At 33.6% G+C, this 13,964-nt stretch overlaps 1 long non-coding RNA gene across 1 annotated transcript in view; it reads left to right on the forward strand.

The window, feature by feature from the left end:
* Positions 1 to 13,964, forward strand: part of LOC123781066 (uncharacterized) — a 614,912-nt gene that overhangs the window by 2,039 nt on the left and 598,909 nt on the right. The window contains exon 2 of the long non-coding RNA XR_015727365.1: positions 6,861 to 6,986. This is a non-coding gene — a long non-coding RNA (uncharacterized LOC123781066). The remainder of the gene's footprint in view (positions 1 to 6,860; positions 6,987 to 13,964) is intronic.

The raw sequence follows: 13,964 nt of genomic DNA on the forward strand, positions 1-13,964 counted from the left end.
TTCTATTATTTTCTTTATACCTATCACTTACTAATCACCAAAGTCTTTGCCTAAAGTATACATTTTTTTCCTTCAATGTGATTAAAGCTATTAATCAGCTTGTCAGTTTCATCTAATGGAGTTATCTTTTGGAAATTCTTTGTTCTCTTGCTCCACTGTGGACTAGTTGTTCTCTAAGGTGGCATGGTAGTACTTCTGAGATCCCCTTTCACTTACATCCTGGGAAATATCATTTGCCTCGTTTTGGATCTCCTGTTTTCAGGATATTGTCTTTTTTTTTCCCCTCCTAATTTTAGGAGAGGGTACATGGGAGTTAAACTTTTGAGAACTTCATCTCTAAAACTGTTTTTATTTTATCAACCCTCTTAATTTATAGTTTGGTTGGGTATGAAATTCTACATTGGCAATAATTTTTTCCTCATATTTTTAAAGTAATGCATCATTGCATTATAGCTTCTAGTGAAAAATTTATGCTACTCTGATTTCTGATTTTTTGGTATGTGACTTGATTCTCTCTGGAAGTTTTTATGTTTTTCTCGTTCTTCCTGATTTTCTGAAATTTCACAGTAATGTGCCTTGCAATAGATGGTTTTTTTGTTTTTGTTTTTTAAATTTATTATTTCAGTAGACCCTCTCCAATCTGGATACTCTTAAGTTATGAAAAATTTTTTGTTTCATGACCTTTGTCTATCAGCTTATATTTGGAGTGAGACAAAAAAATTTTGAAAGCTATATGAGTATGGGTAGGTCTTGTTAAGTAATGGGCTTTACTGTAATGTGACCTGCCTGGACCTTCAGTGGACTTCCCTCACCTCAACTGTTATTTTCTGTGAGTTATTTCTCTTGTCTAGTAAGATTTCCCCTGAAAAGAAACTTTCAGCGTCCCATCTGTGCGATATAATCTTTATTGCCAGGTTCCTGAAGTTGAGGAGAGAAGGCGGCCAGAGATCTCAATATTGGTAGTATCTTTCAGGAATATATTAATTAGCATAGGCAAATTTGCTTTTACAAATTAATACCAAAAGTGTATTATGACTCAAACTTACTTTTTGTAAGAATCCAAAGTGAGTTTTCCTAGTATATGGGCAGTTCTTCTATACATGTTGAATTAAGGACACAGATTTCCTTCAATTTGTGGTTTTGCCATTCACTAGAACCTCATCATTAATTGCTTCTAGTCAGCAAAAAGATAGAACCCCCAAGAAGATCTAAAAGGAAATGCTTACAACACAGGAGTAAAATTCACAGCTATAACTTAGAGATAGATGAACATTGTTAAGTGGTATCACGTGCCTAAGATAATCTCCTATTCAGTTTCTCACAGGCTTTAATTATCCTCAAAGTGCTGTAAGTTAAACGTTATCTACCTTTATAAGTGAGAAAGGTAAGACTCAGATTAAATAATTTCCCGAGATTCACTGCTGCTAAGTGGCTCAGCCAGGGTTTAAAGGCAGATTGTAAAACAAATCCAGTCTACCATTCATTTTTATTTATTTTTTATTTTTTTTATATATATTTATTTTATGTTATTGCCTCATGATAAGTGTACTCTTTAATCCCCACCACTTATTTCACTCATCCCCCCATCCACCTCTCTTCTGGTAAGCATCAGTTTTTTCTTTATAGTTAAGACTCTGTTTCTTGTTTTGTCTCTTTCTCTCTTTTCCTTTGCTTATTTGTTTTGCTTAAATTCCTCATATGAGTGAGATCATATGGTATTTGTCTTTCTCTGACTAACTTATTTCACTTAGCATTATCCTCTCTAGCTCCATCCATGTCATTGCAAATAGCAAGGTTTCATTCTTTCTATGGCTAAATTATATTCCATTATGTATATATACCACATCTTTATCCATTCATCTATCAATGGACACTTCACTGCTTCCACAATTTGGCTATTGTAAATAATGGTGCCATAAACATATGGTGTATATATCCCCTTGAATTAGTGTTTTTGTATTTTGGGGGGGTAAATACCCAGTAGTGTGATTACTGGATTGTAGGATAGTCCTATTTTTAATTTTTTGAGGAACCTCCATACTGTTTTCTATGTTGGCTGCACCAGTTTGCAATCCTACCAGCAGTGCAAAGGGTTCCTTTTTCCCCATACTCTTGCCAACACTTGTTGTTCCTTCTGTTTTTTATTTTAGCCATTCTAACAGGTGTGGGGTGATATATCATTGGGGTTTAGATTTGCATTTTCCTCCTGATGAGTGATGTTGATCATCTTTTCATGTGTCTGTTGGCTATCTGGATGTCTTCTTTGGAGAAATGTCTGTTCAAGTCTTCTGCCCATTTTTTAATTGGAGAATTTATCTTCTGGGTGTTGAGTTGTAGAAGTTCTTTATATATTTTGGATACTAACCCTTTATTGGATATGCCATTTCCAAATATCTTCTCCCATTCAGTAGGTTGTCTTTTGGTTTTGTTGATAGTTTCTTTCACTGAGAGCTTTTTGTTTTGATATAGTCCCAACAGTTTATTTTTGGTTCTATGTCCCTTGCCTTACGGGACCTATATAGAGAAATGTTGCTATGGCCAATGTCAGAGAATTACTGCCTGTGCTCTCTTCAAGGATTTTTATGGTTTCGGTTCTCATATTTAGATCTTTAATCCGTTGAGTTTATTTTTGCGTATAGTGAAAGAAAGTGGTTCAGCTTCATTCTTCTCACGTGTCTGTCCAATTTTCCCAACACCATTTGTTGAAGAGACTCTTTCTCCCATTGTATATTCTTTCCTCCTTTGTCGAAGATTAATTGACCATATAATTGTGGGTTTATTTCTGTATTTTGTATTCTATTTCATTGATCTATGTGTCTATTTTTATGCCAATATCATTCTGTTTTAATTACTGCTGTTTTGTAATATAACTTGAAATATTCAATTGTGATAACTCCAGTTTTATTTTTGGTTTTCAAGATTTCTTTGGCTATCCAGGTCCTTTGTAATTCCATACAAATTTTAGGATTGTTTGTTCTAGTTCTATAAAAAATGCTGTTGGTATTTTGATAGGGATTGCCTTAAATCTGTAGATTGTTTTGGGTAACATATACATTTTAACAATATTTGTTCTTCCAACCCTTGAGCATGGAATGTCTTTCCATTTCTTTTTATTGTCTTGAATTTCTTTCATCAGTGTTTTATAGTTTTCAGAGTACAAGTCTTTCACCTCTTTAATTATGTTTATTCCTAGATATTTTATTATTCTTGGTACAAATATAAATGGGAATATTTTCTTAATTCCACTTTCTGCTGCTTCATTATTAATGTATAGGAGTGCAACAGATTTCTGTACATTGGTTTTGTGTCCTGCCACTTTACTGTATTCATTTATCAGTTCTAGTAGGTTTTTGTTTGTTTCGGCGGAGTCTTTAGGGTTTTCTATATATAGTATCATGTCATCTGGAAATTATGAGAGTTTTATTCTTCCTTACCAATTTGGATGACTTTTATTTGTTTTAGTTGTCCAATTGCTGTGGCTAGGACTTCTAGTTTTATGTTGAATCAAGTGGTGAGAGTGGACATTCTTATCTTGTTCCTGACCATAGAGGAAAAGTTCTCAGTTTTTCCTCATTAAGGATGATGTTAGCTGTGGGTTTTTCGTAAGTGCCCTTTATTATGTTGAGATATATTCCCTCTAAACTTAATTTGTTGAGGGTTTTTATCATGAATGGTTGTTGTATTTGTCAAATGCTTTTTTGTGTCTGTTGAAATGATCATGTGATTTTTATTCTTTCTATTATTAATGTGACATATCACATTGATTGTTTTGCAAATATTGAACCACCTTTGCATCCTGGGGATAAATCCTACTTGATGATGGTTTATGATTGTTTTAATGTATTGTTGGATTCAGTTTGCTCATAATTTGTTGAGGATTTTATCACCTATATTCATGACAAATTTTGTCCTGTAGTACCCTTTTTTTTTGTGGTGTCTTTATCTAGATTTGGTCAGGGTGATACTAGCCTCATAGATTGAATTCATAAGTTTTCCTTCCTCTTCTATATTTTGGAGTAGTTTGAGAAGAAGAGGCATTAACTCTTCTTTGAATATTTGGTAGAATTCGCCTGTGAAGCTGTCTGGTCCTGGACTTTTGTTTTTTGGGAGTTTTTTGATTGCTGATTCAATTTCATTGCTGGTAATTGGTCTGTTCAAATTTTCTGTTTCTTTCTACTTTATTTTTGGTAGGTTATATATTTCTAGGAATTTGTTCATTTTATCTTCATTGTCCAATTTGTTGGCATATAGATTTTCATACTATTCTCTTAGGATTGTTCATATTTCTGTGGTGTTGTCATTTCTCCTCTTTCATTAGTGATTTTATGTATTTGGGTCCTTTTTCTCTCTCTTTCTCTCTCTCTCTCTTTTTATGAGTCTGGCTAGAGATTTGTAAATTTTGACCTTTTTAAGAACCAGCTCTTGATTTCTTCAGTCTGTTCTATAGTTTTTTGGTTTTTGTTTTTGGGTTTTTTTTGCTTCTATATCATTTATTTCTGCTCTAATCTTTATTATTTGCTTCCTTTTGCTGGGTTTCTGGTTTGTTTTTCTTTTCCTAGCTTCGTTAGGTGTCAGGTTAGGTTGTTTATTTGATTTTTCTTGTTTCTTGAGTCAGGCCTGTATTGCTATAACTTCTATCTTAGCACGACTTTTGCTGCATCCCAAAGGTTTTGGACTGTTGTGATTTCATTTTCATTTGTTTCTATGTAATTTTTTATTTCTTCTTTGATTTCTTGGTTAACCCATTCATTGTTTAGTAGTATGTTATTGAACTTCCATAGCATTGTGGTCAGATAAAATTAAAGGTGTGACTTTGATTTTTTTTAATTTGTTGAGATTACCATTTTTTAAATTTTTATTTTTTTAAAGAGGTATTTATTCATTTGAGAGAGAGTGTGTGATCTGGGGGAAGGGCAGAGAGAGAGGGAGAAAGAATCTCAAGCAGACACCCCACTAAGCACAGAGCCTGATAGGGGGCTTGATCTCACAGCCCTGAGATCATGACCTGAGCTGAAATCACGAGTTGGCCACTGAACCTACTGAGCCACCCAGGCACCCCAGTACAAAAGTATATTTAATATATCTTTAATGTATCTACATTTTAAAGAAAATAATAAAATGAGCATCTGTGCCCCTGCCACCAAGCTTAGGGAATAAAATATTTCCAGCAACTTAGAAGCTCAATACATGTTCTTTCCTGGTACCATTTTCTCTATAACACCCTCCCAGATCTCCTTGAATTAACCATGATCTCAAATTGTGTGTTAATCATTATATTGATGTCTTTAAAATTTACATTTGTAAATAATACTATAGAAGATATTGTTTTGCTTTGTCTATTTTAAACATTTCTTTAAATGGAATCAGATTTTTAAAAAATTTTGTTACATAATTCTTAGCTTTAACTTTAGGCTTTTGAAAATCACCCATGTTAATATAGTTGTAGTAATTAATTTCTGTGCTCTTCCATTCCTTAATTTATGTGTCCATCTGACTATATGAACAAAGCTGTTTTTTCTTTGTAGATGTTTCCTGGTTCCAATGGAAGTATTTTTTCAGGGCAGGCATTCTAAACCTTTTTTGTGTCTTAAAACCCTTTGGAAATCTTGTGTCTATAGTCTCCAGATGTTTTTATTAATTTTTTTATTTTTTAAAGATTTTATTTGTTTATTTGACACAGAGAGAGAGAGAAGGAGAGAGAGAGAGAGAGAACAAGCAGGAAGAGCGACAGGCAGAGGGAGATGGAGAAGCAGGCCCCCTACAGAGCAGGTCGCTCAGATGCTGGGCTTGATCCCAGGACCCCAGGACCATGACCTGAGCCAAAGGCAAACACTTAATTGACTGAACCACTCAGGAGCACCCTCCAAATGTTTTTAAATGTATAACAAATGAATAGGGTTACAAAGAAAATAAAGTATAAATTACAAAAAAAAGATACAAAGAAAACAAACTTACACAGTGTTATATGTCAATTATATCTCAAAAAAACTGGAAAACAAAAAGCAAATCTTCAAAAAGAAGTAGACATAGTTCTTTATTAGGGTACTAAATAGTAAGATCTATCAGTAGATATGAAATATAATTTTGAATTAGTGATAAGCATATAAGAAATTTTGATCTGTTAATGGAATTTGACAATATCTGATTTTTATTGGTTACAAAGTCTATCTTGCTAACGTGACTTGTACAAAAAATACTGTGATTTGTTGCTTACATTCATATTCAAAGGAAATGCTTATTTTCAGTTAGAAGTTGGTGACATTAAAGATGTAACTTTTTTTTCATCCAAGTTATCAGGCCCTCTGAATTCTATACCTAGACCCTTTGGGGATCTGTGTACTGGAGGTTATGAACCATTGCTCTAGTTTATATGATCTAGGAATAAAATTGCTGGATCATAAGATATGCACATATTTAGCTTTACCAAACAGTGCCAAACTGTCTTATAAATTTATACCCTTAACCACAGTGTATGAGGTTTTTCTGACCAGTTTTTTTTTTTTTAAGATTTTTATATTTATTTATTCGACAGAGATAGAGACAGCCAGCGAGAGAGGGAACACAAGCAGGGGGAGTGGGAGAGGAAGAAGCAGGCTCATAGCAGAAGAGCCTGATGTGGGGCTCGATCCCAGATTGCCGGGATCACGCCCTGAGCCGAAGGCAGACGCTTAACCGCTGTGCCACCCAGGAGCCCCTTTCTGACCAGTTTTTAATTATTGCTCATTTGGTTTAATGGGTATTAAGATGCAGTTTTGCATCTCACGTAATAAATAGGTATCAGTTTAAGGGTGGAAGAAATTATATGAGGTGGCAAAGGCAACAGTCCACTTGATCGTATTCCTGCATGGTTTTGTCCAAAGGTCCAGCTCATGCAGATCTGCAGAAGGAAGCAACAGAGGTGGAACCAATGCTGTCCCAACTGAGTAGGGAGGAAGGCAGGAGCTCTACATGTAAACTCCAGATGCTTGTATTTGGTGACATTCCTGGTAAGTACTTTTCTTTGTACTATTATATTCTGAGGCCACTAGATGGTGGTATAGACTACTTTTTACTTCATTAAAAGCTCAAATTGTGCAATTTTTGTTGTAATTTTTGAGTTCCGTAACAAAATATAGAGTGGAGTTAATTTACAATTCTTCTTTTTTTCCATATGGGATTATGTATTGGAGAGAAAAACTTTAGTGCAGATGAATTACCATCATAACTTTTGTTAATTGCTTTATTATTAATATAAATAAGTGGTAATAATGTGTCAATTAAATTTTCAAAATGTTCCTTAAGAAGTATTCTACTCATATCAGTGAATATTATTAAGCACCTCTTGTGTGTTGAGCATTGGATTAGATGCTGTGGGGAAGAAGAAAGACTGGATGCCTCTTCTTAAGTTTATGAACATGTCTTGATATTTCTGTATCAGCCTCTTTGCTGCTAGTCTTCTTAGAATAAGAAGGAGGAAAGATTTGCAAGCAGCTCAATATTAAATATAGTATGAATTTATTTAATGTTTCTATTGATAAAGTGAATTGTTTTTATTACTGAAACATAAAAATGTGAGTTTACTATATACCCATTATATATTCCTTTTTAAATATATTAATGGACTTAGTGTTTTGCATTTGAAAGTGAATTCTAGTACCAATGATATTTTAAAACCTCTTATTAATAAATGCAATTATTTTCTAAAATAGGCTTTGCAAGTCTATTGCTTTGAATAATCCTTGTGCCAAATGTAGTTGGGGAGAAATGTTATGAAGGAAGTATTTATGGATCTTTTGCTGTATGTTTTAGATTTTTATTACTGAATATGGCTGGTTTCTTTCCTTGGTGTAAGTTGAACCCCCTTTTAGCTTTAGGCATTTGTGGCACTTAGTTTGTGACACGTCTTTTTTTCATGAAGTTCCTCTTCCAAGTGAACACCCATTATCTAGTGCTCTCCGATGTATTTCTCTTCACCTCCACAAGTTGTCATAGTTTCTTACTAGCTGAATATTAATTTACTTTTTGATCTGTTTTGGCTTTGCTTGACTATCATTGATTGTTTTTGTAGAATCTTTATAATTTTTTTATGTTTCATTTATCCTCAATATTGTGTTAAGGGCCAGAGCATTAATGCAAGGGTCTTGCAGGCTGTGTCCAAACACTGGGGGCATGTTTTCTCTTCTGTCCCTTGTTAAGTCCTTCAGGATATGGTTTAGGATTTTCCCAAAGTCAGTTCATGATCTAAGTTCAAATGTCCCTCTATCTCTTAAGAAGGTTGGCAGACACGTAGTTTATGGGAAATCAGCTCTATTCAGATTGAAATTCCCTCTGAAAAACATCCTAAGTTGACTTCTCAAGGTAGCTTAATAGTACTCCTAGAAACAGGCTTATTATTCAAGATGATTTTCTTTTTATATAAAGACACTGAATATTAAAAAAAAAAATACAGTTCCCAGTTTTCCTACTCCCTTGGAGTCATCTGAAACTCCCCCTCAGCACAAAATAAAAACTGAAAATAGTGAAAAGTTAGAACTTTACATGCTGCCTCAGTATAAGTTTTATTCATAGTTTTTTTTTTTTAAATTAAATAATGGTCTTGAGCCTATAACTGTTTTGGAGTGAGACATGGTAGATTCATGTTACTAGAGTCTTCTTTATGAGCCCCTAATGGGAACTAGGGCCTCATTTGATTGTTTAATCCTCATTCCTATTTAGCTGCTTTTCTCATTTTTTAAGAGGTTTTAGTAAATATTTACTTAAAATTTTCTAGTCATATATCCCATTCCTACCTCTCTTTCAGAGAATGTGAGTGATACCTGTTTCCCAGATAAGAACATCAGGTTCTGATGAGTCTGATATCACATAGGAGCTGTCATGTATGTTATGCTTTCTACTGAATTCTTTATTACTCTCTTTCATTTTATTTTGTGACATTGATATTTCCATTGTACAGAGTAAAACAAAAGCAGCAAAAAGAAGCTCAAAGAAGCTGCTGAAGGTCAACAAAATGATTAGTTTAGAGCTGGTTCATTTTACTTGCTCTCCTATAATCCTGCGTTAGAAGTATCGATACCATAATGTAGTTATTCTTTCCCATGTTGATATTTAGATGTTTCAGTATGTTTATTTTATAAGTTATGCTTCAGTGAGTAACTGTAAATATCTCCTTGGGAATATACCTGTAAGTGGAATTAATGAGTCAACTTCACACTTCTTATAGTATGGATTTATACTCCCATGTCAGTGATTGGGATTTCCTCTTTGTATTCTTGATAATTTTTGTAGAAGTTTAATGTTCGCTTATCTTTTGGCAGAGAAATGTCTCATTGATTTAATTTATATTTTTCTGATTTCATGTGAATTGAGCATCTTTTCTTTTCTTCTTCTTCTTTTTTTTTTAAAGATTTTATTTATTTTAGAGACAGAGTGAGTGAGTGTGAGTCAGGGAGAAGTAGAGGTAGAGGGAGAGAGAATCTCAACTGGACTCTGTGCTGAGCTCAGAGCCCACGTGGGGCTCAATCTCACAACCCTGAGATCATGACCTGAGCCGAAATCAAGAGTCAACCACTTAACAGACTGAGCCACCCAGCCATCTCTGAATTGAGCATCTTTTTCGTAATTTTATAGGTTATACTGCTTTCCTTTTCTTTGAGGTCCTTGTTTATACCCTTTGCCCAATTATCTGTTACATTGCTCATTTTTTTCTTATTAATGTGATAGCTTTTTTTTTTTAATACTCTGGATGCTAATCCTTTTTTGGTGCATTTGTTACTGATACAGTCTTCCATTAGTGCTTTTATTTAAACCTTTTAATGATGCATTTTTGCCATATAGATTATAATCTTGAATTATTAGTCCTTTGTTTTCTGCCTCTTTTTTTTTGATCATTTAGGATCTACTTGTCCTATCACAGTACATAAAGACATCCTAAAGATATCCTGTATCTTATATTTTCCTCTCGATGTACAGTTTTACTTTTGATATTTGATCAGTCTCAAATTATTTTGGTAACACTGTGAGGTGAAGGTTTAATTATTTTTTCAATATTAGTAGTCCATTACCAAAGTATAATTTATTAAATGCTTCCTTTGTTCCCTACCGATTTGTAATACCAACTTATATCAAGTATCATTTATTTAGTATATAAACTTTCACACATGCCTGGGCTATTTCTGAATTCTCTACCCTACTTCATTGATATATTTATCTTTTTCTGAACCAGTACTATGCTATCTGAATTACTGTAGCTTTATCATCCATTTGACATTTGGTAAGTAAATATGTCATTCTTATTTTAACATCATTTTGGCTACTCTTAGCTTTCACTGTTCAATTTGAATTTGGGGGTAAACCAGAAATTTTTAAAAAATTCCCATTTCATTTTGGAGAAATTTACACTAAATTTATGGAAAAATTTGGGATGAATTAATATATTTATTTTTGAATTTCATAACATGAACAAAATATAGCTCCCCAGTTTGTGGGAAGTGTTCTAGGTGCTTTAGTGAAGATTTATACTTTTCTTTACAAATGCCTTATACAGCTTTTATAGATTTATTCATGGACACTTTATACTTTTGTTGGTTACTGTGAGATGCTTTTTAAAGTGCATTTTCTAAACAGTTGTAACTGCTCTAAAATATGCTTTTGAATTTTATATGTTGATCATGTATTTAGCAGCCTTGCTATAGCCTTAGTTTAAATTTTAAGGTTTTTTTAAAATAATTTTTTCCCTCACTTCCTATGTAAACAACCTTATTTTTGGACAATAATGACAATTTCGTTTCTCCTTTTCTAATCTAACCTCTTCTCCTTTTCTTCCTCCTGAAGGGGTTCAGAACAAGTCTCCCCAAAATGTGCCACTTTGTCATGTGGACAATTTTTAATTGAAGGCATTTGAGATCCTGAGGGCTCAAGAGAAATTTTTGCCCCTCTCTTAACTATGTAGAAGAATCTAAATTATGAGTCTTTCCCAGAACAAGAATTATTATCAGAGATGAATTTTATCTGAGTGACTTATCTGTGTGGCAGGGCAAACATCTAATTACCAAACATCTGCCCTTTTTATTGCCCACTTCCCCTTTGAAGTCCTAGGCCCCTATCCCATTCCTTGGCTCAGAATGGCATATATACGTAATTTTATTTTTCCGCCTTTGAACCTCTCATATATGTGGAGTTCCTGTATGTATGAAATTAAATTTTATTTTCTTTTATTAACCTGTTTCATGTCAGTTTAATTCTCAGACCAGCTGGAAGAATCTTTGAAGGGTTGAGGAAAATTTTTCCTCCCGCATTCCTCTTCCTCTTTCCCTTTCTTATTTCTTTCTTTCCTATTTTCCTTTCTTCTTTCCTTCCTTCTTATTTTTCTCTCCTTCTTTCCTTTCTCTCTCCTCTCCTTTCTTCCCCCCCTTCCTCCCTCCTTCTCCCTTACCCAATTCCTCTTCTCTTTCCCTCTCTCTGTCTTGTGCTGCATAGGATTTTTGTATGATGTTGAATTTGGAACTTCAAAGGGAAAAGGGAATTTGCTAGTTATAAGTTTTTGAGAAATACCCTTTATCAAGTTAAAGAAGTTTTCTTCTGTTTTAGTTTGCCAAGTTTTCTAAAAAATGTATGAATGCCTTTTGAATTTGATGAAAAGCTTTTCCTACATTTACTAAAATAATCGTTTGTTTTTATCCTTTAATTGCTATTGTGATGAATTACATTAAAATATTTTCTAATGTTAAGACATTCTTGCATTCCTGAGATAAACCCTACTTGGATGTTCAGCATCATTATTTTGTACATTGTTAGATTCTGTTTGCTACTATTTTATTTGTAATTTTTCTGTTTATGTTTATAAGTAAGATTGGCTCATAATTTTTTTCTTTCTTATACTGTCCTTGTTCGGTTTTTGTTTCAGTGTTTTATCAAGCTTATAAAAAGAGAAGACCTTCCAACCACCTTTTTATATTTTATGAAACAATTTCTTTATGGTAGGGGTTACCTGTTCTTGAAAAATGTATTAGAACTAAGCAGGGAAATTGTTTGGGCCTGGTAAAATTTTAAACTACTGATTCAGTCTTCACCTATCTTTAGATTGTTCCATTTTCCCTTTATATAACTCTTTGAATTGGATTCTTAGTGTATTAATTTTCAATCTTTCTTATTTTCCAGTACATGTATTCAAGATGGTAAATCCATTCATTCCACCAATTTTGATAATCATATTATTATCATAAGTTATAAATATGTTGAAGTTTCTGTCATGATTCTTTTTGACCTATCAGTTATTAAAAGTATTAAAAGTTTGACCTATCAGTTATTAAAAGTTTCAATGTTTCCACATTTAAAAGACATTTTTTGGACTTTCTCTTTTCAATATTTTATTTTTTTATTATTTTATTTTATTTAATTTTTATTTCATCTCCTCTTCTCTCATTTATGCTTAGTAAACATACAGCGAGTTTCATGTGTACAATATAGTGATTCGACAATTCCGTACATCAGCTGGTGCTCATCACAAGTGCACTCCTTAATCCCCATCAACTATTTCACCCATCCCCTCCCCTCCCGTCTCCTCTCTCCCCTCTCCCGTCTCCTCTCTCCTCTCCCCTCTCCTCTCCTCTCCTCTCCTCTGGTAACCATCAGTTTGTTCTCTGTATTTGAATCTGGTTCTTGATTTGTCTGTCTCTTTTTTTCCCCTTTGCTTGTTTTTTTTTCTTCTTAAATTTACATATGAGTGAAATCATATGGTATTTGTCTTTCATTGACTGACTTATTTCACTTAGTATTATACTCTTATATATTCCATCCATGTCATTGCAAATGGCAAGATTTCATTCTTTTTTATGGATGAATAATATTCTGGTGTGTGTGTGTGTGTGTGTGTTTGTGTTTGTGTGTGTGTATACACACATACCACATCTTCTTTATCCATTCATCTATCAGTAGACACTTGGGCTGCTTCCATTGTTTGGCTATTGTAAACGATGCTGCCATAAACACGGTGCATGTATCCCTTTGAATTCATGTTTTTGTATTTTTGGGGGGTAAATACCCAGTAGTGCGAATAAGAGATGGTAGGGTAGTTCTATTTTTAACTTTCTGAGGAACCTCCATAGTATTTTCTACATTGGCTGCACCAGTTTGCATTCCCACCAAGAGTGGACAGTGATTCCTTTTCCTCCACATTCTTGCCAATACTTGTTTCTTGTGTTTTTTATTTTAGCCATTCTAACTAGTGTGAGGTAGTACCTCATTATGGTTTTGATTTGCATGCCCTGATGATGAGCACCTTTTCATGTGTCTGTTGACCATCTGTATGTCTTCTTTGGAGAAATGTTTGTTCATTTCTTCTGCTCATTTTTAAATTGGATTATTTGGATTTTTTTGGGTGTTGTGTAGGTTCTTTATATATTTGGATACTAACCCTTTATTGGATACGTCATTTGCAAATATCTTCTCCCATTTGGTAGGTTGTCATTTAGTTTTGCTGATTGTTTACCTTGCTGTGCCTGTGATTTTTATTTTGATGTAGTTCCAATAGTTTATTTTTGCTTTTATTTCCTTTACCTCAGGAGACCTATCTAGAAAAATGTTGTTATAGCCAACATCAGAGAAATGCTTGCCTGTGCTCTCTTCTAGAATTTTTATGGTTTCAAGTCTCACATTTAGGTTTTTAATCCATTTTGAGTTTATTTTTGTGTATGGTGTAAGAAAGTGGATCAGTTTCATTCTTTTACATGTAGCTGTCCAGTTTTCCCCACATCATTTGTTGAAGAGACTGTCTTCCTACTGTATATTCTTTCCTCCTTTGTTGAAAATTAATTGACCATATAATTGTGGGTTTATTTCTGGCTCTTCTGTTCTGTCCCATTGATCTGTATGTCTGTTTTTGTGCCAGTACCATACTATTTTGATTACTACAGCTTTGTAGTAGAACTTCAAGTCTGGAATTGTGATACCTCCAGCTAGTTTTTCTTTTTTCGATACTGATTTCTAAT

This window comes from Ursus americanus, chromosome 18, assembly GCF_024610735.1.
Source record: "Ursus americanus isolate L20-20 chromosome 18, mUrsAme1.1.p, whole genome shotgun sequence".
NCBI classification, from domain to species: Eukaryota; Metazoa; Chordata; class Mammalia; order Carnivora; family Ursidae; genus Ursus; species Ursus americanus.